This window comes from Balaenoptera physalus (assembly GCF_965194825.1).
Source record: "Balaenoptera physalus genome assembly, chromosome: 16".
Lineage (NCBI taxonomy): Eukaryota > Metazoa > Chordata > Mammalia > Artiodactyla > Balaenopteridae > Balaenoptera > Balaenoptera physalus.
Window position 1 is genome coordinate 29,266,576 of NC_138898.1, and position 25,746 is coordinate 29,292,321.

At 41.3% G+C, this 25,746-nt stretch overlaps 1 protein-coding gene across 3 annotated transcripts in view; it reads right to left on the reverse strand.

Moving 5' to 3' along the window:
- PDYN (prodynorphin) overlaps positions 1 to 25,746 on the reverse strand; it is a 106,299-nt gene that overhangs the window by 27,474 nt on the left and 53,079 nt on the right. The window contains exon 1 of one of the 3 annotated variants that reach the window (XM_082428549.1): positions 10,565 to 15,903. The exons of the other annotated variants lie outside the window; for them this stretch is intronic. The gene's annotated coding sequence lies outside the window, so the exon portion shown is untranslated. Of the gene's footprint in view, positions 1 to 10,564; positions 15,904 to 25,746 lie in introns of those variants that run through there. 3 annotated transcript variants of the gene reach the window in all.

Sequence of the window (25,746 nt, forward strand, 5' to 3'; positions counted from 1 at the left end):
GCCTGAAATCTGGGGCCTCAAATGGGAAAACCTAAATGGCTGGAGGTTGGAATAACCTGGAAGTTATTATTCACTCACATAGTTCTGGGCTGAGGTGACTCAAAGGCTGGGCTCATCTGGAACAGTGACTGGATTATTCAATGGGGTAGAGGCCTCCTAAAAACTCAAAATCTGGCTTAATCTTTTGAGTTCCCCAAACAAAACCAGCTTTTCCACGGATCAACTCAGGATGCATACATTCTCCTGTCATGTGTCTGCTCCGTGGTATAAAGAGAACAGATTTAAGGGTTCTCATTAGACCTGTGAAGCAATGAGTTCTTTCTCAATAGTTATATTTAAGCACAGGCTTCAGACAGAGGTTGTGCAAGAGATTTAAGTATTGGATAATGTGATCTTTAAGGACCCTTAAAGCCCTGATCGCTACTTGTAATCTTGTATCTGTTAAAAAAAAAAAATCTAAGTATCTTATTGCCTCAATTTCCTCATCTTCAGAAGAGGGTATAAAAAGTAATGATTTCAGAGGATCCTTCCTGCTTGGTAACTGCAACTGTTTTGTCAACAGCCTCCTTGTTGATAGATCCAAAGGGCCCTTTTCAGTCCTTATCTTGACTGATACCCCGTAAGTATTTTACACTACTAATTACTCTCTATTTCTTCACTCACTCACTTTCTGGACCTTCCAAGACACAGGACTCTCCTCCGTCCCTCTGAGCACTCCTCTCAAGCTCCTTGATGGGCCCCTTTTCCTTAAATGGGCTCCTTCTTTTCCTCTCTCTCTCGACACACTCTCATTCACCACCATGGCTTCTATACCCACTAGACGCTCATGCATCAGTCAGAACTCTCATTTGAAAGATGTAGAAAGCCTGATCAAACATAATCTAGGAACTGTGGAAAGTATTGGTTCACACGACTGAAAAGTCCAGAGACTGAGAACAGATCGCCCAGGGGCTTAATTTCCCCTGGACCCACTCATTCCCAACATCCCTCAGTCCTGCTTCCTCCCTTGCTGACATATTTTCGGGTTGCTTTCTTCAGGGAAGGAAGATGGCAGCAACATCTTCAGATCTTACTTCCTATTAGAGAGACTCCAATTAGAAAGAAAGTGTGTCTCCCCAAGATGATGGGACAGAAGTATTGGATGGACCTCATTCTCATTGGCTAAATTCAGTTACAAATCTAACCCTGAACCAATCCCTGTGGCCAGGAGGAAGGGAACGATAATTAGTTGAGTTTACCCAAGGCCCACTTGTAGAGTTGAAAGTGGGTTAATGCCTCTCATGAGGTCCAGAGTTGGGGATGGGTTGCCAGAAGTAAACAAATGTTGAGTGGCAAAAACAACAGATGCCAAGTACAACTGAAGACTTCCAAATCTATCCTTAAGCCCAAGACCCTTCTCTTAACTTTAGACCCATGTGACAGATTGCCTTCTGACATCTCCACTTGAATGTTTCACAAGTATCCCAGACTCTACATGTTCCAAACAATACTCACTTCCCCTAGATCTTCTCCTCCATTTAAATTCACCCTGGTAGTGAATGACATCACCTTATACCAAGTTACCTAATCCAGAAACTTCAGTGTCATACTTAACTCCTTCCTTTCCCCACCCCCACATTGAATCAATCACCACATCGTCTTGATTCTAGCAAACTGTTAAAAGTTTGTATGTATATTGTAATCCCTAGAACAACCACTAAAAACCCAATACAAAGAGACATAGTAAAATAAAAATGGAAAAATTTAAATGGAACACTAAAAAGTATTCAAAAGGTCACACACCTGGTTTCAGGACTTAATGAAGCTCAGTTTCTTGATGTCTCATCGCAGAAAGAATTCAGTGAGAGACAAAGTGATGGGTAAGAAGTGGATTTATACAGAGAGAAACACACTCCACAGACAGAGTGTGGGCCATCTCAGAAGGTGAGAAAGGCACCAGCGTATGGGGTTGTCAGTTTTTATAGGGGTGTGTAATTTCATAGGCTAATGAGTGGGAGGAGTATTCCAGCTATTTCAGGAAGGGGTGGGGATTTCCAGGAATTGGGCCACCACCCACTCTTTGATCCTTATGGTTGGCCTTGGAACTGTTATGGTGCCTGTGGGTGTGGCATTTAGCTTGCTGATGTGTTAAAGTGAGGGGGGGTGTATACTGAGGCTCAAGGTCTGGTGGAAGTCGAATTGTCCGCCATCTTGGACCCATTTGGTTCTAACCAGTTTATGTCATGTCCTCGGGCTATGTCATTCTTTCAAAGGTTGTGCCCTGCCCCCTTCCCTGCTGTTTCACAGTGGTTAGGACTCTGTGCTCTCACCACCCAGGTTCAATCACAAGCCGTGTGGCACGACCAAAAAAAAAAACAAACAAAAATAACTGCTAAATAATCCATTGGTCAAAGAGGAAGTCTCAAGGGAAATTAGAAAATTTTGAAATGAAGGAAAATGAAAATACATCTCAAAATTTATGAGATATAACTAAAACAGTGTTTAGGGGGAAACTGTATATTATTAAATACATATATGTGAAAAAAAAAGGTGTCAAGCCAACAATCTAAGATTCCACCTTAAGAAACCAGAGAAAAAAAGAGGAGCAAAATAAACCCAAAGCAATCAGAGGGAAGGAAATAATAAAGATAGAAATAAAAATAAAGAATAATAAAAAATAAGGATGGATATAATAATATAATAATTAAGGCCAGAAATCAATGAAATTGAAAATAAGAAAAATAGAGAAAATTGATCAAACCAAAAGATGCTTCTGTAAAAATAGCAATAAAATTGATAAATCTCTAGCCAGACTAACAAAGAATAAAAGGGTGGAGACAATTAACAATATCCAGAGTGAAGCGGAGAATATCACTACCAACCCCACAGGCATAAATGGATAATAAGAAAATACTATGAACAACTCTATACACTTAAATTCAACAACTTAGTTGAAATGGACCAATTTCTTGGAAGCCACAAACTACCAAAACTCACCCAAGAAGAAATAGATGACCTTAATACTCTTATGTCTAAGAAATCAAATAAGTAGTTAAAAACATTCTGAACAATATGACTCCAGGCTCATATGGTTTCAAAAACTATTAGCAAATCACATATATACATCTATATATAATATATGTGTACACACACACAGGCACGCAACCACATAGTAGATCTTCACCAAGTGAGGTTTATCTTGGGAGTACAATGTTCATTCAACATTTGAAAATCAATGTAATCCACAATATTACCATAGTAAAGAAGAAAACCACCCGATCATATTAACTAATGCAGAAAAAGTACTTAAGCCACACCCAAAATCCACTTGTGACTTTTTTAAGGCTCTCAGCAAACTAAGATTAGAAGGGAGCTTCCTTAACTTGATAAAGGGTACCTACAAAAAACTACAGCAAATGTCATAATGGTGAAAGATTAAATGCTTTCCCTGAGACTGGGAACAAGGCAAGAAGGTCCATTGTCACTATTCCTATTCAACATTGTACTGTAAGTCCTAGCCTTTGAAAAAAAGCAAGTAAAAGAAATAAAAGGCATATAAATTGGAAAGGAAGGAATAAAACTATCACTATTCACAGACAATAGGATTATCTATATAGAAAATTCCAAAGAATATACAAAAAGAAAAAGCTTCTAGAACTAATGGGTGAGTTTGGCAAGGTCACAAAATATAAGGTCAATATGTAGATTATTATTAATCATATTTCTATATACTACCAATAAACGACTAGAAACTGAAGTTTTAAAAATAGTACTATTTACAATAAATCCTTAAAAAGTAAAATATTTAGGCATAAACCAACAAAACATGTATGGGATCTGTATGCTGAAAATTCCAAAACACTGAAGACCTAAATAAATGGAAAGATATACCATGTTCACTGATTAAAAGACAACATAGTTATCAATTATCCCCAAACTAACTGCAGCAGGAATTTTTCTGTAGATAAAGACAAGATGATTTTAAAATTTATATGAGTATGCAAAAGAACTAGAATAGTAAAAACAATTTTGATGAAGAAGACCATGTTGGAGGGCTCACGTCACCCAATTTTAACATTTATTATAAAGCTACAGTAATAAAGATATAGTGGTATTAACAAAAGCACAGACACATAGATCAATAGAACAGAATAGAGAGTATAGAAGAGGGAGCCACATAAATATGGTCAATTGCTTTTCAACAACATTACAAAAGCAGTTCAGTGGAGAACAGATAGTCTTTTCAACAAATAGTGTTGGAACAATTGGACATTCACATGCAAAAATAAATAAATACGCAACTAGAGAAAGCCTGCATACAGCAATGAAGACCCAACGCAGCCAAAAATAAATAATAATAAATAAATAAATAAATAAAAATAAATAAACCTCAACTTGTACCTCACATCTTATACAAAAATTAACCCAAAATGATCACAGAAGAATGTAAAACATAAAAACATTTAAAAGAAAACATAAGAGGGGTTTCCCTGGTGGCACAGTGGTTAAGAGTCAGCTTGCCAATGCAGGGCACACGGGTTTGAGCCCTGGTCCAGGAACATCCCACATACCGCGGAACAACTAGGCCCATGCACCACAACTACGGAGCCTGCACTCTAGAGCCTACGAGCCACAACCTCTGAGCCCACATGCCACAACTACTGAAGCCTGCATGCCTAGAGCGCATGCTCTGCAACAAGAGAAGCCACTGTGATGAGAAGCCCGTGCACTGCAATGAAGAGTAGCCCTCGCTCGCCGCAACTGGAGAAAGCCCGTGCCCAGCAACAAAGACCCAACACAGCCAAAAATAAATAAATAAATTTATTAAAAATAAAAAGAAAAGAAAACATAAGAGAAATGTTCATGATCTTCAGTTAAGCAAAGTGTTCATTTATATGACACCAAAAGCATGATCCATTAAAAATTACTGATAAGGATAGAAAGCCCAGAGATAAACCCATGCACATATAGTCACCTAATTTTTGATAAAGGAGGCAAGAATATACAATGGAGAAAAGACAGCCTCTTCAATAAATGGTGCTGGTAAAACTGGACAGCTACATGTAAAAGAATGAAATTAGAACACTCCCTAACACCAACACCATACACAAAAATAAACTCAAAATGGATTAAAGACCTAAATGTAAGGTCAGACACTATAAAACTCTTAGAGGAAAACATAGGCAGAACACTCTATGACATAAATCACAGCAAGATCCTTTTTGACCCACCTCCTAGGGAAATGGAAATAAAAACAAAAATAAACAAATGGAACCTAATGAAACTTAAAAGCTTTTGCACAGCAAAGGAAAACATAAACAAGGCGAAAAGACAACTCTCAGAATGGGAGAAAATATTTGCAAATGAAGCAACTGACAAAGGATTAATCTCCAAAATTTACAAGCAGCTCATGCAGCTCAATATCAAAAAAAAAAAAACCCAATCCAAAAATGGGCAGAAGACCCTAACAGACATTTCTCCAAAGAAGATGTACAGATTATCAACAAACACACGAAAGAATGCTCAACATCACTAATCATTAGAGAAATGCAAATCAAAACTACAGTGATGTATCACCTCACACCAGTCAGAATGGCCATCATCAAAAAATCTACCAACAATAAATACTGGAGAGGGTGCGGAGAAAAGGGAATCTTCTTGCACTGTTGGTGGGAATGTAAATTGATACAGCCACTATGGAGAACAGTATGGAGGTTCCTTAAAAAACTAAAAATAGAACTACCATAGGACCCAGCAATCCCACTACTGGGCATATACCCTGAGAAAACCATAATTCAAAAAGAGTCATGTACCACAATATTAATTGCAGCTCTATTTACAATAGCCAGGACATGGAAGCAACCTAAGTGTCCATTGACAGATGAATGGATAAAGAAGATGTGGCACATATATGCAATGGAATATTACTCAGCCATAAAAAGAAACGAAATTGAGTTATTTGTAGTGAGGTGGATGAACCTAGAGTCTGTCATACAGGGTGAAGTAAGTCAGAAAGAGAAAAACAAATACCATATGCTAACACATATATATGGAATCTAAAAAAAAAAAAAAAAAGGTTCTGAAAAACCTAAGGGCAGGACAGGAATAAAGACATAGATGTAGAGAAAGGACTTGAGGACACGGGGAGTGAGAAGGGTAAGCTGGGACAAAGTGAGAGAGTGGCATGGACATATATACACTACCAAATGTAAAATAGCTAGTGGGAAGCAGCCGCATAGCTCAGGAAGACCAGGTCGGTGCTTTGTGACCACCCAGAGGGGTGGGATAAGGAGGTTGGGAGGGAGTTGCAAGAGGGAGTGGATATGGGGACATATGTATATGTATAGCTGATTCAGTTTGTTAAAAAGCAGAAACTAGCACACCATTGTAAAACAATTATACTCCAATAAAGATGTTAAAAAAAATTACTGATAAATTGGACTTCATGAAAATTTTAAATGTTTGCTCTGGCAAGAGAATGAAAAACCAAACTACATATGGGGAGAAAATATTGCAAAACATATATTTTGTAAAGGACTTGTATTCAAAATGTACAAAGAACTCTCAAAATTCAACAATAAGAAGACAAAAACATAGGCCAGATATTTTAACAGCTACTTTACCAGAAAAGATCTATGAATAGTAAATAAGCATATGAAAAGATGCCCAACATCAATAGCCCCTATGGAAATTCAAATTAAAACTGTATTGAGATACCATTATACACCTATTAGAATAGCTACAATGAAGGAAGGAAAAACCCAACAATACTAACTACTGACGAAGATTCAGAGCAACTGGAACTCTCATACATTATTGGTGGGAAGGAAATGGTACAGCCACGCTGTCCCTCAGTGACTGATAAGCAAACTGTGGATCATACTACCACTAGGCAATAAAAAGGACGGAACTGTTGATACACATAACAATACGGATGTATTTCAGAAGCATTATGCTGAATGAAAAAAGTCAGCATCAGAAGGTTACATACTGTATCATCTCATTTATGTGACATCTATGTGGCAAAATTACAGGGACAAAGAAGAGATCCGTGGTTGTCAGGCGTTTCTGGTTTTGAGGGAAGGTTTGTCTATAAAGGTGCAGCATGAGGAAACTTGGGAGGGATGATGGAACTGTTCTGTATTCTGAATCTGGTTGTGGTCATATAAAAATTACATGTATTAAATGTCATAAAACAATATATCAAAAAAGTCATTGCCATTCTATCTAAATTTGTTAAAACCTCAATGACAGAAAACTGTAGAGCAATGCCTACAAAATTCCAAACCAAAACCCCATAATTTTATACCCAGCCGTGTTCATTTGTATGAATGAAATGGCAACACATGGACATTATCAATGTGAGTCCAGGAAACACAGGAGCAATAAGACATTCTTGAAAATAGTACTTATTTATGAAATCCAGCCAACAAAGAGATAAATCAAAATAAAAAATTCAGGAAACAAAAGAACAAGTGGTGAGCACAGAATTATTTAAACATGTAATTAAGATTAAACAGCTCCAGTAATAATTATGATTGATTGCCAAAAAAGACATCAACGTTCTAAATCTTGACAATATAAAAATAACAAAAATTTGCAAGTTTGGAAAGAGAAAATCAAAAGAATTATAAGGGTGCTAATGCCATCATGTTTCATAACAGGGAGTAATTCCATACTCTCTAGAATAAAAACATAACTAAAAACTAATCTCGTGTTTTATAATTTTTTTCTTAACCTTAAAGTGATTTTTTAAAGCTTTTTATTTTGAAACAATTTTAGAATTACAGAAACGTTGAAAACAATAATACAGAGAATGTGGTATGCCCTTCATTAGTTTACATGACCCCAGTACAATGATCAAAACCATTAAATCAGCACTGATATAACACTACTAATGGAACTACAGACTTTATTAAAATATCACCAATTTTCCCACTGATGTCCTTTTTCTGGTTCAGAATCCAATCCAGGATCCCACATTGCATTTAATTGTTACATCTGGACTTCCCTGGTGGCGCAGTGGTTAAGAATCTGCCTGCCAATGCAGGGGGACACAGGTTCAAGCCCTGGTCCGGGAAGATCCCACATGCCACAGAGCAACTAAACCCATGCACCACAACTACTGAGCTTGCGCTCTAGAGCCCACGAGCCACAACTACTGAAGCCCGTGTGCGTACAGCCCACACTCCTCAACGAGAAGCCACCGCAATGAGAAGCCCGCGCACCACAACAAAGAGTAGCCCCCGATTGCCACACTAGAGAAAGCCTGCACGCAGCAATGAAGACCGAATGCAGCCTAAATAAATAAATAAATATAATTGTTATATCTCTCTAATAATTCCCTTAGAGTGATCATTAAGAAATAATATGCCTTGGGTGAAGAAAAATTACTCTAAAATCAGCAGTTATTTCAATTTCACTTCAGTTTCTTTTTTTTCTTTAAATTCAGGTAAAGTTAAATTATACTTTTATTTGAAACACTATTGCAATAACACCAGTGTCACATGAGTTGAATGATTAATATCTCAATATTCATCAGGAAAAAAAAAAAAAAAGCTGATCAAGATGCTGAGATGCTCTCTGAAAATCCTTATTAGCCAGAAAATAGCACAATGCCCAGGGACTATTGTAGGTGATGGGAAAACTTTGAAAAGTTTTCAGCACAGGAGTGATCAGATTTGTATATTTCACAACATACCTGTGGCTGCCATGCAGAGGATGAATTAGAGAGCTAAACCTGGAGGAGGCGAGTTGGGAGGCTGTTATAATAAAATAGGTAGACAATTAGGAATCCATTTGACTCTAAGTAACAGAAAATCCAAATAATGGTGGCTTACACAAAAGAAGGGTTTATTCTTCTCACAAGAAAATCAAAGGTCAGCAGTTACTGCTGTTAAATATTTCACCAAGGATCCAGGCGGTTTTTGTTTATTTGTCTTTTTGTTCTATTACATTGGCTTTTATCTTCATGGTTGTCACTTCATGGTCCAAGATGGCTCCCACAGCTCCAAACATCACATCCATGTTCAAAAAAAGAAAAACTCAGGACAGATATAAGGCTCTACTTCTATTTCTTTTACCTCCAGGAGACTTTTGCTTTCATCTCCTTGGTCAGAACCGTGTCTTCTAAGTGCAAAAGAGGCTCAGAAAGTGAGTAATCTGAGATTATACACATTATAGATGCAAACAAAATCATGATGTTTTTAGAATGGAAGAAGGAAGAAACGTATATGTTGGATAAGCAATTAACAATGTCTGTCAGACAGGTATGAGTTTAAGAGCCCCAAACTATGTCAGTGAATGGGGCCTGGAGGTGAGCAGATACATCTGAGCTATATAGAAGACAGGAAGGGCAGAACTTGGTGACTGACTGGCTCTCAGTTATGAGAAAGAGAGAGGAATGAAGGACGCCTCTCAGGTTTCTGAGTTGGTAGAAAAGGAGAATGGGGATGCTTGGACTGAAGGGGAAAATTCTATCCGCTATTTACTTGGGGCTCCTGATATACTGAACAACATTAAGAAAGTGTTCCTTGATTAATTTTAAATAAAAATCAAACATCCACCATCTAATAAGCACATACAATAGACTAGGCATGGTACCAAATGTTTTATATGCATTATCTCATTTAATCTTTATAACAACTCAGTGAGTTTGTTCTGTTTTGGTCATTGGAATACCACCAGTGTCCAGAAGATCACCTGACACATAATAGGTGCTCTAAAAATATTGAACAAAGGAAGAAAGAGGAGAAAAATCTGAGGTTCAGGGAAGTTAAATGGCTTGCCTAACCTGAGGTCATACATCTGTAGAATGGAAAAGCCAAGAGTTCAGCTTAGCTCTGTGCTTTTCTACCACAGTTCACAATCTTTCTGTTAAGAAAAGCTATGAAACTCCCATTTCTTCAGAGAAAATGGAACCACTGGGAAAACTGGAATCTTTCCAAGACACTGCGTGATCCAGCTTCTCAATGCCTCCCTAATCCAGTCTTCTGTCACTCTCCCCACCTTGTTGCACTCAGGTCACTTTGCTCCATTCAGCGGCTCCCAGGTCAAGTTTCCGAGATCCCCCAGGATCTCTTAACACCACCTACCCCTTTTCTATAGCACTTCTTGGAGCCTATGACTAAAAAGATATTGGCATGATTATCTGTTTATTGTCTGAACTCATGCTAGAATGTAAGCTCCATGAAGGCAAAGTATCTGACTCGTTCACGCTATTTATCCCCAGTCTTCAGCACAGTGTCTGGCACAGAGTAGGTGCTCAGTAAGCATTTTATGCCTGAAGGGATAGATAAATGAATGTGATGGATAGGTGGATATAATGGATGGATGAATGTAATGGATGGATGAATGAATAAACAGATAGATGGGTAGATCTTATAGATGAGTAGCCAGATGCGATGGATGGATGGATGGATGGATGGATGGATGGATGGATGGACGGATGAGAGGCATTCTCTAGACCACTATCCCTGAGGCTTCTCATGTCATATTCCCAGGTTTCCTGGCAGGCTGCCTCCTGCTACAGCTTTTGATTACTCCTCCTTCCTTTGCTGGCAAAGACTGCCTGGTTGGATCTTACCTGGGCCCACACTGCTGGGAAAGTAGCCAAAAGAATCCAGATCTGACTTGGGTGTGCGGCAGCAAGAGGCTGTGGGCTGATGTGAATATATCCTCTCCCTGGGGAGAAGGTGGACTCAAGGCAATTATGCAGCAGAAAGGGCTCTGGAAGTAAATCTGTCTTGCACAAACAGGTTAGAGTTAAATTTGACCTGAGCCATGAATCATACTCTCAGTCTCCCATTCAACCGCATCACTGAGCCAGCAAACTTTGTGAGTGCTACTCTTTATATAGATACAAGTATATGTAATTATACAGAGATATGTGCGCAACTGAAGCATTCTGATTAATTGTATCCTTGGTGAGAAAGACTTTTTTTCATCACTCCTTCTTTTGTGTTTAGTCAAAGCTGGTTCAAGGATGTGGAGATGAAGGCCCTTGAAGGACTGGGAGTGCCAGGAGTGGGAGGAGAGAGCAACGATTCATTCAGCAAACATTTCCTGATACTGACTCTGGGAGGAGCACTGGGGAATGGGAGTGGGGTGTTGGAGGGTATGAAAGTTAATAAGACGTGCTTTTCGCCCCCATGTTATTCAAAGTCTGGTGGGGCTGCTGACTGACAGGAAGAAGGATAGTGGGTGGTTAAGGATTTAGATTCTGAAATCAAATAGATGGAGATTCAAATACCAGCCTCGTCATGTACTTGCTGCATGACCTTGGCAAGTTATTTAAAGTCTCTGAGCCCAAGCTCTCACCTCTGTGGGTATATATATATATATATATATATATATATATATATATATATATATTCTGTCTTCTGGAGTTTGTGTGAGTCTGGAATAAGACAATGAATGTAAAGCCTGGCACAGAGTAAACACTCAAGAATCATCGTCATTATCGTCATAACTAAAGCTTTTTCAGTGTTCATTATGTGCCAGGGACAAAAAGCACTTATATGTAGTAACTCACAACTACTACTACTACTACTACTACTACTACTACTACTACTACTACAGAGAGATATTATTATTCCCCTTCCCACACTCCCCCCATTTTTCAGATGAAAAAAAGTGTGACATAAAGACTTGACCAAGGTCACACTTCTACTAACTGGTGGAATCAGGCCTTGAACTCAGAAAACAAACCCAGATCCAGAGGGTCACAGATCCACCCCAGAATTCCTTTAGCACCCTCCTGGTACCCTTTTCTTAACTGTGATGATCCCCCTGGCCCAACCTTAAGGACAGAGGGAAACTGCTTCCTTGATCCTTAGTTACTGTTGAGTGCCAGGTATTTTGTATATAAGAGGTACAGTGCTGCATAGTGTTTATGGATTGAATCCATGCTCTTCTCTTATGTTGAAGAAAAGATTCGTAACAATAGTAATCAGATGAACAATCTAACTTGAGTTCACAGGGAGGGGAGGGGTCCTGAAGGGCTGGGCGGTAGCTGGGAACTGCCTGACCGCATAGGCACTCCAGGAGGAAGGAGGGAGAGAGGGAGGGAGGATGCACAAACAGCCGGCAGCACCCCACCCCATCACCATGCCTAATTCACTTCAGAACCAGAATGTACTCCTCTCCTTGTCTCACTGTCCACACCATAGCACTCACCTCCTGACACTAAGCCATGGTCTGGAGGGTCTCATGTTCCATCCAACCCAAGGAGCTTATCAGCTTATTCTTTTTTTTTTTTTTTTAATAAATTTATTTATTTATTTATTTTTGGCTGCGTTGGGTCTTCGTTGCTGCGTGCAGGCTTTTCTCTACTTGCAGCGAGCGGGGACTACTCTTCTTTGTGGTGCGCGAGCTTCTCATTGCGGTGGCTTCTCTTGTTGTGGAACACGGGCTCTAGACACGCAGGCTTCAGTAGTTGTGGCACGTGGGCTCAGTAGTTGTGGCTCGCAGGCTCTAGAGCACAGGCTCATTAGTTGTGGTGCATGGGCTTAGTTGCTCCGCGGCATGTGGGATCTTCCCGGACCAGGGCTCGAACCCATGTCCCCTGCATTGGCAAGCGGATTCTTAACCACTGTGCCACCAGGGAAGTCCCAGCTTATTCTTTTCCACAATGACAGGGCTCTCCAGGTCCCTCCCCAGTCCAACAGAAACCAAACCTGTGAGGGTAGGACCCAGGCATTGGTATTTTTCTTAATCCCCACCCCACCTCCACCCCTGCCACTACCCATAACCATTTCCACTCCCCTTGAGTGGTTAACTCTCACTGGTCTTTTCAGTCTCACTTCCTCCAGGAAGACTTCCTGCTGTCATTCCATAACTCTTAGTTGGGTGCATCTCCTCTGAACTCCCACAGCACACTTTGTGTCTACAGTATTCACACTTATTACCTTGGTGAAGTTGCGCATTTACTATCTCTTCCTCTCTGAACCTTGAGTGTTACATCCATATTGTGTCTTATTATAGGCATGTGTCTCTCGAGTCTAGTACAAAGGCCTACCCATTGTAAAAGAGCTATAGTACCTGTGGAAGAAATGAATGACCGAACATTGAGGATGCTTCTGGCTTTCTACTCTTAAAAATAACAGTGAACATCTCTATAAATATGCCTTTTCTTGTGTTTTAGAATATTTCCCTAGAAGTAGGGCTACTGGAACAGGGGCATAAAGAGTCATGTGTCTCTTGTTATAGGCATATGTGTCTCACTTCACACTTTTCTCTTCCCCCTTCCTAATAAGACCCAGAATGTGTCACTCATAGAGTTTAGATGGGATTGACCCAACCCTCAATCCCCTGAGTAAATCTCTAGTTTAATCCAATCAGGATAACCTACTGCCTCCACCCACCAACTGCCACACACAGTGATGGATTCAGGGATGATCACATGATGAAAGCCAGGCCCATCAAGACCAACCAGACTCAGATCCACTGAATTTTAGAAATTCAGAAAAAGAAACTGAGGTGGTCACATTGCTGCTGGATTAAGCCTCACCTGAAACTTACCACTCAGGTTTTGAGCTATGTAAGTCAATAAATTCCCTTTCTTGTCTAAGCCACTTTAAATTGGACTTTTTGTTGTTTGTTTTTATTTTCAAGCTTACTTTAAAAAGCATCTTAACTCATGTACTACACTGCATCCAAACTGTTTTTCAAAGAGTTGTCAACATTTGCAACTAGGCTGAAATTGTTTTTAACGTATTAGATAAGACAGCTGCTTCTAAGAATTCAATAATTCAGGGTATCAGGGGTCACGAAGACTCCAGGATTGATTCAGTCATATTGCCACCCCCTCCACCACCATAGCGAGCAGTAGAATATGGAGTCAAGTGATGTCTGTCACCCTTAACCTGGAGGAACAGGTAGATGAAAGACAAATTTCTGTTCCCAGATGGTGCTGTGAATTTTTTTCTATGCCTGCAAATTTTAAGAGTAACCTTTTCCATCTTTTTTTTAACATAAAACAACCCTTGATCATTACAGAAAATCAGAAAATATCTATATTTCAACTATCTATTGCTGTGTAATGAACCATTCCAAAATTTAGTAGCTTAAAATAACAATTTTATTAAGCACCCACATTCTGTGGGTCAAGAATTTGGAAAAGGCACAGTGGGGATGGCATGTATTTGCTCCACCATGGACCCTCAACTGGGAAGACCAAATGTTGGGATTGACTTGATTGCTGGGGCAGAATTATCTAGAGGTAACTGGACTTACATGTCTGGCCTTTGATGCTGGCTGTAAGCTGGAACCTCAGCTGGGGCTGGAACACATATATATGGACTGTCCACGCGGCCTGGGCTTCCTCATAGCATGGCTGCCTCAGAATTTTTACATGGAAGCTCAAGGCACCAAGGCTTGTGTCCTAAAAAACTAGACCAAAACTTTATGGCCTTTTCTGACCCAGCATTGGAAGTCACATAGCATCACTTCCACCACACTCCAATGGGCATTCAGTCACTAGGGTCACTCCGGATTCAATGGGAGCGAACACAGACCCCGTCTTTTGCTGGCAAGGGTATCAAAGAATTTGCAGGCATATCTAAAAACTACCACAATATTCAAGTAAAAGAAGACAATAAGCAAAAACACAACCCTGCTCACCCAGAGAAGATCACAATCAACATCTTGGTGGTTACCTTCGCGGATATTTTTTTTTTTATTGATTTTATAACACTGGATTAGTTTTTTTTTTAATAATTTTATTTTATTTATTTATTTGGCTGCACTGGGTCTTCATTGCTATGCACAGGCTTTCTCTAGCTGCGGTGAGCAGGGGCTACTTTTCCTTGTGGTGCTCGGGCTTCTCATTGCGGTGGCTTCTTTTGTGGTGGAGCATGGGTTCTAGGGGCATGGGCTTCAGTAGTTGTGGCACGCAGGCTCAGTAGTTGTGGCTTGTGGGCTCTAGAGCGCAGGCTCAGTAGTTGTGGCACACGGGCTTAGTTGCTCCGCGGCATGTGGGATCTTCCCGGAAAAGGGCTTGAACCTGTGTCCCCTGCATTGGCAGGCGGATTCTTAACTACTGTGCCACCAGGGAAGTCCTGGATTAGTTTTAAGTCAAGACTCTTTTCTTTAAAAGTGAGAGAAATCCACTTTAAACACATGTAAGCAATAAAAGGAATGTAGTGGCTTATAGAGTTGAAAATCCCATAGAGCTAACTTCAGGAGAAGGTGGCTCCAGAGGCTTGATGAGTGTAACCAGGATCAGTTTTACTACACCTCTTGGTTATACTTTCTCTTAGTTGGTTACTTCTCAGGTTCTTCTTGATTCTCCCACATGGTGGCAAAAGCAACGCTATAGCTGTTGGCATGAATGGTCCTCAGTCTTTATGTCTGTAGAAAGAGAGTTGCTTCTCTTCTGAGAGATTTATCATCATCCTGGGGATGACCTTCCTTGGCCCAGCTTGAGTCATGAGCCCAGGGCACCCTCTAATGAGTGTCCTGCCTAAGAATATCCTGGGGAGACAAGAAGCTCATGTCCACCACAGGCATTATAACCCATATGCAGTTTTGTTCCCTGCTTTTTTTCTGATTCACTTTATATTCAGGCCTATGAATGTGCTTCCAATAACATCATTTAGAATGATTGCTTTGTAGCGCTATGAGTGGATGCACCATTATTTAATTAAGTTCCCTGTTGTTGAACATTTAGATATTTCCAATTTTTCACTGCAACAATCAACACAATATGCCTTTTAACTAAATCTTTGCAAACATCCACTAAATATTATTTCTAGATGAGGAATTGCTAAGTCAAAGGACATGCATGTTTTTAATGCTCCTGATGCTTTTTCATCAAATTTTCTTCACGAAATGTTGTAACAACTTATACTTCCACCTACAAGATTTAAGATTGCTGATTTCCACCCACCCCCCCACCCATACCCCTGCTGGGTACTAACACCTTAGCAACAAAATCTTTGCCAAACAGACAAAATGGTATTTTGTGGTTTTAATTTGCATTTATTTTATTTTTTTTTGAATTTTTGAATTTTATTTTATTTATTTTTTTATACAGCAGGTTCTTATTAGTTATCCATTTTACACATATTAGTGTGTATATGCATTTCTTTTATTGCTAGTGAGGCTCAATGAATTTCAATTCCTCCTGTATAAATTGCATTTCCTGGTAGAGAAGCAAAATGCCTATCAGAGTCAGAGCCCCCCAATCCCTGAGAGGCAGTGGGGAGTAACAAGACCACTGATTGTAATGATAATTGAAATAATCACAGCTTCTGTCATAGAGCATTTACTAGGATCAAGCCTTGTGCCCATCACTCTCCAGTGACCATCATGTCTAGCCTCCTCAGACATCGTATATAACCACATCCACTAGGGTCTATGGTGCACGGGCTTAGTTGCTCCGCGGCATATGGGATCTTCCGGGACCAGGGCTGAAACCCATGTCCCTTGAATTGGCGGGCGAATTCTTAACCACGGCGCCACCAGGGAAACCCCTGCAGGAAAGTCTTTGTTTCATCCCCTTATCTACTCTGCTTCTTCACTTGTTTGTCCAAGAGCTTTACTCACACAGGGCACTTTTAAGTTTCGTCAACATGAATAAAGACTTGGGAGCCGCAGGAAGCAGGCAAGAGGCTTACTGCGCACCTTCTGGGCAACCTCACGGGTTCTTGTTTTCTCTGTCCCTCTCAGGAGCAGAATACATTCCTCTCCCTGTCTGTACAGCAGCATATAGGAACCTCCTTAGGTGGTTTAAACATGCCTTGATAAGGGCAAGTATGTGTCTGTCATCCTCCACGGACTTATCGAAGTATTTATTTCCATACAAAAAACAGGAGAAAAAATGAAAAGAAAAATATTCTTCCAGGCTTTTAACATCTATAAGGACAGGGGCTAATGCTGCCTCATTTTATAGGTGAGAAAACCGAGGCTAAAAGAAATACAATAATTTGTTTGCTGTCCTACCCTCACACCCTCTCAGAAACTCTAAAAGATGCTGCCACGGCAACACGAACTACCTACTGACCCTGAACTTGCAGCACGTCTTCCTGCTCCAGTGCCTTCCCTCCTGCTGCTCCCTGTGCTTCTCACTGACGGTACCACATTCTCCCATTCTCCCAGTATCTGCTGCACAAATAGACCCTATCCCATCCTTCAACCTGCAGAACAGCACTCAGCCTGTAAAAGCTGGAGAGTTCCGGCACAGACACACAGCCACGTCAGCATGAAAGGTAGGAAAACGTGACCTTGAGACCGGTTCCTCCAGCACTCCCAACGCCCAGCCTTGAGAACAAGGAGCCTGGAGCAGCCCTCAAGTGGGGCACAGCTCCCTGGGGCCTGGGCAGGGATCAGCCTGTACCAAGGCTGACGACTGACTCATCCACCCAGATCCTTCCCATTTTCTCAGGGCAGGCAGTTCCTGATGCAGAGCTGAAAATTCTCCACTGCCTTATTGTGTGACTGTTCTTGGGGGCGGGGGCTTTGTGTAGATTTCTGAAAAGCAATTATGCTTATTACTGGTTAGGATTTCAGAAACCTTCTATGTTTGCTGAATGCATTAATTTGCAGCCCTTTCCATCACTCATGTTTCCTGACAGCCCCGTTTTGCAGGTGGAAAAATATGCAGATGGAGAGCAGTGGAGAAAGGCTGTAACAAGAAATCAAAGACAGAAGAGAAATTCAAAGATGGAAAGAAAGCTTCCTGACGACATCATCAGTGCTTGTAGAGTTCCCAGGCCCTCACCTTGGAGATTTCAGTTATGTTAGCCAATAAATCCTCCCTTTTACTTAAAATGATTCGAGTTGAATTTCTCTCACTTGAAATCACAAGTCTTCTGACTATTATGCCTCTCGTATGTGTCTTTTAAAAAAAAGTGTATATATATACACACACACACACACACATATACACTAAATGTTAATATTATGTATATAACATTTTAGTTTGTTTTACAAAATAAAGTCTCATTTTAAAAAATTGAAACAAAAAAAAGCAAAAGAAAAAAATAAAAAATTGAAACCATACAGAACTATATAAGGCATAGACTTGGGGTTAAGCATAACCAATGAAGCACATGCGCTTCCTCTGCACCCTTCCAAATTCCCACTACAATTAAAGTAAAGAGATAAAAGAGGCAGCCCACAGAGTGGAGAGAATGAGGGAGAAGAGAATAGCAATAAAACATAGACGTTATGCAACAAATGGGCAAATGGTGACTGACTCAGCCAACCTAAGAAAGCTGAACCCTGTGCAAGGCAGTGGAGAAGCAGAAAAGCCATCAAATTTATGCTCTGGATTCCCCCAAAGGCTCAGGAATTGGAGGCGTCATGGGCCTCTTAAGATAGGGTACAGATAGGGCAGGAAATGGCAAGTTTGTAAAAAGTCCGTAAAAGAAGTGATTAGACCTCTTGGCGAGGACCCCTAGTCAGGCAGATTAGAGGGTGTCTTTCAGGCTTGAAGCAAGAGACTCTGGCCTTGGGGGGTTCCATCCAGAAATCAGGAAGAGGCTGAGTTAAGAAAGAGGTATAATCTGAAGGCCGAGGCCTCATTCTCCTCTCTACTCTGAGAGTCAGGAGTTTACTCCAGCAGGCAGGCAACTGGAAGGTTTCTACTCTGGGAAAAATGAGGAACCCAAGAGAAAAGGCCCACAGGTACTCACAGCTGAGGCGTCTCACAAATAAACAGCCCAACCAATCAGGCCCTTCCCAATCAACACCTTTCTCCTATGCATTATTTACATGTCTAATCACTTACAAAGGAGGGAAGGTTGTAATTACCCACACTGTTCTGCCACTTGCTTTCTTAATCTAATAATGTATTATGGACACAGCCCATGTCTGTACACATAAGTCTTTATGTGCAATAGACTTATATATGAAGTTTTCATGTATATGAAGAGTAGGTTAGTCACAGAGTCTCCAAGTATCACTGCACAGGTTAGTTATTTACAGAGGGAGGGGGTTCCTGTACAATGATTAATCTGATGAACATTGCTTTAACCAAAAGGTCAAATTTGACATCATGAATGAGGGCCATTCTGATACCACATGTCTTTTTATGTGATGCACTAACAAGGACGCAACATTACTTCCAAGTCATTCCCACTAAAAACATACATCTTGAATCTAACCAGAAGGAGACAGACAAATCCAGAATGTGAGATAGTCTCCTAGACTCTTCAAAAGGATCAATATTATGGGAGGGGGGAAATGAACTGTTCTAGATTGAAGGCAACTAAAGAGATTTGACAACTAAATGTAGGGGAATTCTAGATTGGAAAGACACTAGCTAAAAAGGAACTTTGGGGGACAGTTGGAGAAATTTGAATATAGAATGTAAATTTGAATATATAATGTATAGAATGTATTAATGAATGTATTAATGTCGAATTTCCTGAATGTAGTGCAAATATGGCAAAATGTTAGCAATTGGTGAAACTGGGTAAAGGACGTATGGGGGTTCATTGTACTTTTCTTGCCAGTCTTCAGTAGCCTTGAAATTTTTCAAAATAAAAAGCTGGTTGTTAAGGGAGTTGGCTCTGGAGTCTGATCTACACAGTCCATTTGGGAAGGTGACTCAACTTTTCCAAGCACCTTCTCTGTCAAAGGGTGATAATAATAGAACCTACCTCATGAGCCTGTTGAATTAAATGAGATGATGCCTGCAAAGTGCGTATCAGAGTTGCTGACATAGTAAATGTTAACTGTCATTATCATCTGCCTTGTTCTCTTTAATGGATACATAATTCCATTGTCTTGAGTTTCTCTTGATTTGACAGGAAAGTCATCACCCAGCTAATGAGTGCTGCTATTTTCCTGTTAGCACAAGATAAGGTGGGCACAGTTTGTGCTGTCTGCTGTGTGGTGGAGCAGAAGGAGGTCTTGCTCCAACTGTTGAATTTGGGTGCCTGACTGGTGGACACCTGTAACTGTAGAGCCCCTTCCCTCACCTCCTTCGATTAATAGAAAGCCCTTTTCATCTGGGAACCCATTCAATGTGGTTTGAGTTGGGCTAACTGTGCTTCCCCCATTGCCACTGGGGTAGCCACCCACCCAGGTTCAGATAAAGCTCTTTCCTCCAAGCAACAGTGGTTACTTTAAGGATAAGCATCATCTTACACAGGGTGCTTCCTGGGAAACCTTTGCCACCACGATCTGGAATACCTACAATGAACCAGAATTACAGAAGTGGACAGAGTCCAGCCCTGGCCCCAGGAGACCCTTGGGTCTAGAAGGGGAGACTGACAAGCTGCAGATCCAGGTCTCCAGAATCCCAGATCCCCAAAAGATCGATGTTTTTCACTTCTCTGTCATTTCATCAAATGAGGCATCAGAACTGAAGTTCTCAGAAACTGGCTTTATCTGCAAGGCAGAGATTTAAGGTTCTCTCCAGAAGATCTTGAAGGTAATTTCCTCCCAATTACCACTAGTTTCTCGTCAACACCATTCCCTTGGGAGGTATTAATAGAGGGGAGATGGTACCGGATGATAATGTCAGGGAACCTGCACTATTAAATAACTTCTGAAAATTCCCAAGGTTTAATGGCAATGTTTTCCTTTGAACTCCTAACTTCTGCTTTTTTTTTTAAAGCACTCTCCAGCTATTTCATTTTATTGTGTTCAGACCATCCTTTGACGCAAGTGGGATAAATATAGTCATATCCGTTCCTCTGATAGCAGAGGGGGTGGTGCAGTGTCACGGGAAAAAGCATGGGCTCTGGCATCAGACTGCCTGCATTCACTCTTGGCTCTGCCAGTTAGCAGCTTTGTAATCTTGGGCCGGTGACTCTGCTTCTTTGAGCCTCAGTTCCCTCATCAATAAAATGGAGTGAAAAAGTACCTGCTTAATAACATTGTGGTAAAGCTCAAATGAAATAATGAATGCAAGAGGAAAACCTGGTACATAGTAAGGCCTCAGTAAATGACAGCTATTATTATTATTGTTATTACCGACCGTTCGGGGTGACAGAGGTAGACAAGCAATCAGGGAGAGCTGCATGTGGTGTTAGATATGGAGGTAGATACAAAGGGCCAAGAAAATTGTCCCTGCTCTCAAGGATCCCACCACTAGATTGGGGGAGAGAGGGAAAAGTGCAGTGGGAAGCGAAACAATAATGCAAACAATTAAAAAGGAGTCCTCTATAAAATATGTTTCAAGGTAGCACTGATGCTCATGCACGCAGTACAGGCATTGGAGTGAGCTCCACAGAGCAAGAATGGAAACTAATTCATCTCTGGCTGGGAATCAGCCTAGAATCAAGCCCAGGGAGATGCTCAGGTGAACATAAGGACGTTTGTTACAGACAAATGTGTTTTGAGAAGTGTCCTGCTACACTCTTACAGGAAAATAATGTTAGAGGTCGTGGAGTTGGCCTGGTGTAGAATTCAGGTCTACCTGATGCCAAAGCTCCTAATGTTTCTATGACATCCCACTGTCTTCATTGATTTCTCTCTACCTCTTCACAAGTTCTGAAGCATAATAGTTGCTCATCCTATACTGGTGGAGAGGATGGAAGGGTGGGTAGATGGTGTAGGGTGGGTAGATTGTGGAGAGGTGGATGGGTGGTGCATGAATGGAAAGTAGAGGAGAGATGGAGGGACGGTAGGTAGATGAAAGGACCGATGGTGGCTAGATAGATGTAGAGTGGATGGATGGGTAGATGGGGGCTGGAAGAATGGTAGGTGAATGAATAGTTGGATAGTTGAAAGATGAATGGATGGTGAGAAGATGGATGGATGGCAGAAAAATGGACAGAGGCACAGACTTGCTTTATACTTAAAAGCTCATGAGATATAACCTATAGGTTAAGCAGTAGCCCAGGGTGAAGTGCAACCAAGTACAGTTAGTTACTTAACAGCTCACTCTTTGTTAAAATAACAGCTACTTAATGATAGCTGGTAAGTACTATAGTTCAGTACTTACTATGCACCAGAGCCTGTGCTAGGCCCTTTACAGAGATCATCTCACAAAAGTCCTGAGATCATTGTAATTATACCCATAAGGAACCAGAGCTTAGAGAGGCCTGCTGCAAGGCACAGAGCAAGTAACTGGCAGAATCGAGACTCAGATTCAGGCTGCTGAAAACTCCAAGCTCCTGTTCTTAACCTCTGGGGTCAGTTCTGTGATTGACTTTTTCTTCACAAAAAAGGCCCATAACACCAACTAGGAGTCAGGAAATATTTCCCAGGGGAGGACACACCTGAGCTGAGTCTTAAAGGCCAGAAGAATAAAGGGCTTTCGAGATGGAAAGCACAGAGAGCTTAACGCTGAAGAGGTGTAACAGCCCTTCCTACAACGTGAGAGGGAAGCAGGAAAAAACATAAGACTGGAAAGGTAGGCTAGGACCAAATCATGGAGGGTCTTGAATGCCATAGATAGAATAATTAATGGTAATATTAGTAGCAATGAATGCTATGAGTCAAGCTCTCTGCTAAGTACTTTTACTTGTATTCTCTTATCTCATCCTCCCCAATATGTGAAACTAGTTGCTATAGTTATCCTGATTTGCAGCTGAGAAAGCTGAGCATGTGATTTAGTAACTTACTGAGGGTTATACAGCTAATAAGTGACAAAGTCAAGACTTGAACCTAGGTCTCTCTGACTCCAAAGTTCATGCCCTGCACTGCCCTGTGTGAGCTTGAACTTTATCCATTCCACAAGGGTTTGGACTTCATCCTGTCCAATAGGAACTTTATCCATTCCACAAGGGTTTGGACTTCATCCTGTCCAATAGGAAGGCACTGAAAGCTTTTAAACAGGGAAACAACCTGAAAAATGTGTGTATTAGAAATATCCCCTCTGGGACTTGCCTGGTGGCACAGTGGGTAAGAATCCGTCTGCCAATGCAGGGAACACGGGTTCAACCCCTGGTCCGGGAAGATCCCACATGCCGTGGAGCAACTAAGCCCGTGGGCCACAACTACTGAGCCTGCGCTCTAGAGCCCATGCACCACAACTACTGAGCTCGCACGCCTAGAGCCCATGCTCCACAACAAGAGAAGCCACTGCAATGAGAAGCCCGCGTACTGCAACGAAGAGTAGCCCCTGCTCGCCGCAACTAGAGAAAGCCCGTGCGCAGCAATGAAGACCCAACACAGCCAAAAATAAATAAAATAAATTAATTAAAAAAAAAATAAAAGAAAGAAATATCCCCTCTGATGACTATGCAAGTTGGACAGAGTAAGACAAAACTGGTCTCTTCTGTAAGTCCACCTTTTCTGTGTGCCTGCCTTTGCCTAGACCTGCATCTTACCTCCCAGGTCCCTGAGCCCATTTACTGGATGGGAGGCCAAGACAACTGATTTGCTGTGTGACCTTAAGCAGGATCTGACCTCACTGGGCCTCATATTCCTTACAGGATAGGAAGGGGCTACTCACAGATTCTTAGGGCTCTCTCCGGTTCTGACATTATTCTTCCCTCTGATGTTCTCTGGGATTATGTAGCTAAATGTGCCACTTTTAGCCATTCATGACAGCCTCAAGAAAGTTGACATCTGCATTTTTTTTTTTTTTTTTTGCACTATCATGGAGTGCCAATGGCTCTTCCTCCCAGTATAAAAGTGTTGTTTTTGGCCACTATTCAACATAAAGCTTTGTTCTCCTGACCCTCTAGTGTCATCGCCAGTTTGTCTCTACAGAATCCTCTTTAAGACACCTTTGCCTTCCAGAGCCACTAACTCCAAGGGGGAAGCTATTTATAAGCCTCTGACAGTGTATAATTGCTGACTGCATCTAGCTGAGGAGTTGTCAGCAAGTAGCATTAGACTGGAAATTGGCTCCCCAAATGCCCACAGAGGTGTCAACTGTCACTTCCTTGAGAACTGAGGAAAGTTTGCATTCCATTTAAATGTAGTCCAGGAACGAAATTGGGGGCAGGGAGGATAGCTGTAAACCAAATGGTGAACATGGCCTCTGGCTTGTGCCCTGAAGAGTACTTGAGTAGGACTAGCCCCTCAGTCTTAGTGGATGGGCAGGTACTAATGAGTGTGGGACAAGAGTGTGGTGCTCATGGGTGTGGGCTTTGGAGCCGGACTGCCTGTGTTCAAAACCCCGCTCCAGTTCTTACAGGTGATACAAATTTGAGCAAGTTACCTAACATGGCTGTGCCTCAGTTTCCCCAGGTGGAAAATGTGGATATTGTGGGTTTAAGTGAGTCATTGTGTGTGAGGTCATAAAAACAGTGTTGAGCATGTAGTAATTGCTCAACCAAATGTTGGATATTATTATTATTAGGGTTCCAGGGGCCATCAGAGGCCCCACTAGCCTAAAGAAACAAGTATGCCATAAGGCTGTGATCCTCAAAGTGTGCTCTCATCCCAGCTTTACCAGCAACTTGTTAGAAATGCAGATTCTCAGGCCCCACACTGACCCACTAATCAGACTCTCTGGGGGTGGAGGCCATGGATCTGGGCTTTACAAACACTCTGGTGACATTGATGCATGATGAAATCTGAGAACCATAAGCATCCCTCCTTCCTCCTAAAACACCCCTCATGGTAACTCCTCTAAGATGGATAAACATGGCGGAGTGGCTAGGACTTGGGCAGGTCTTTCCCTTTGCTTGAGCCTCACTTTTCCCCATTGTAAAATGGATGAAATGGGTGAAAATACAGGGTTGTCGTGCAGAGCACATGAAATTACGGAAATGACAAGACCTTATGGCCCATCCTACCTGTTTTGTCTTCCTGGAAGACCTAAGGAAAATATCCCTGGGACATAAGGCAGTCCCCTGCTGATTTAACAGTTTAGTTCACTGGCTTTGGAAACATACATATATTTACAGTAAAGAGAAAATCAACAGATAGGCGAGGCTCTGGGTGACTCCCGGCAGGTGGCTTCCTCCTCTCTAGGCTCCAGTTCCTCCCAGCCATTTGTAAACCAGGGAGCAGAGCGCTTCCAGACCAGATGACTAAGAGGAGAGGAATAGCTGCAGAATGACCAGGACTCAAATCTGGGCTCCAGCCGAGTGACATGGGCAGTTTACCGCCCCTCTCTGAGCCTTTCTGTAAAATGAAAGTCATCATCTTCCCCATTCAAGGTTGTTGAGACAACTAAATGACATCTCTTGCCCAAGAGATCCATATTAAGCACCTACTATGTGCAGGCTCTGCTCTGGCTCTGCAGATACAGTGATGACCAAGACCATGACCTGCCCTCATGTAGCTAATACTTTAAAGCGGGAGACAGATATTCCATGTCTAGTTACAAAGTTAATTACCTTATTACAACTGTTATGGATACATGATGACATAAGAGGGACCCAGTCTGATGTGTGGGGTTAAGGGCAGGTGAGGACCTGGTCTGAGAGCAGGTCTGAACTTAGTGGGCAAAACTGTAGCAAAAGTACAGAATCTTTAAGGCCACCTTGAGAATTCTGAGCAATAAGAAGCAATACAGGATCAGCAGGAGTGTGAAGGAGGAGTGTGAAGTGATGAAATCTGAATTTTTAAAAGAACGCTCTTACTAAAAAAAAACAAAAAAATAGACCATACCAAGTGCTGGTAAGGATGTGGAGCAACAGGAACTCTCATACAGCTCTGTGCAAATGGTTACAACTATTTTGAAAATCATTATGTTGTACACCTGAAACTAATATAATGGTGTACGTCAATTGTGCCTCAATATAAATAAATAAACAAACGAACAAATAAGAAAAGCAGTTTGGCAGCTTTGTTATGAAGTTAAAAATACTCTTACTATGCAGCCCAGCAATCCCTCCAGGTACTTACCCATGTGAAATTAAACACATGTTCACACACACCAAAAAAATAATGGAGATGAACGTTTGC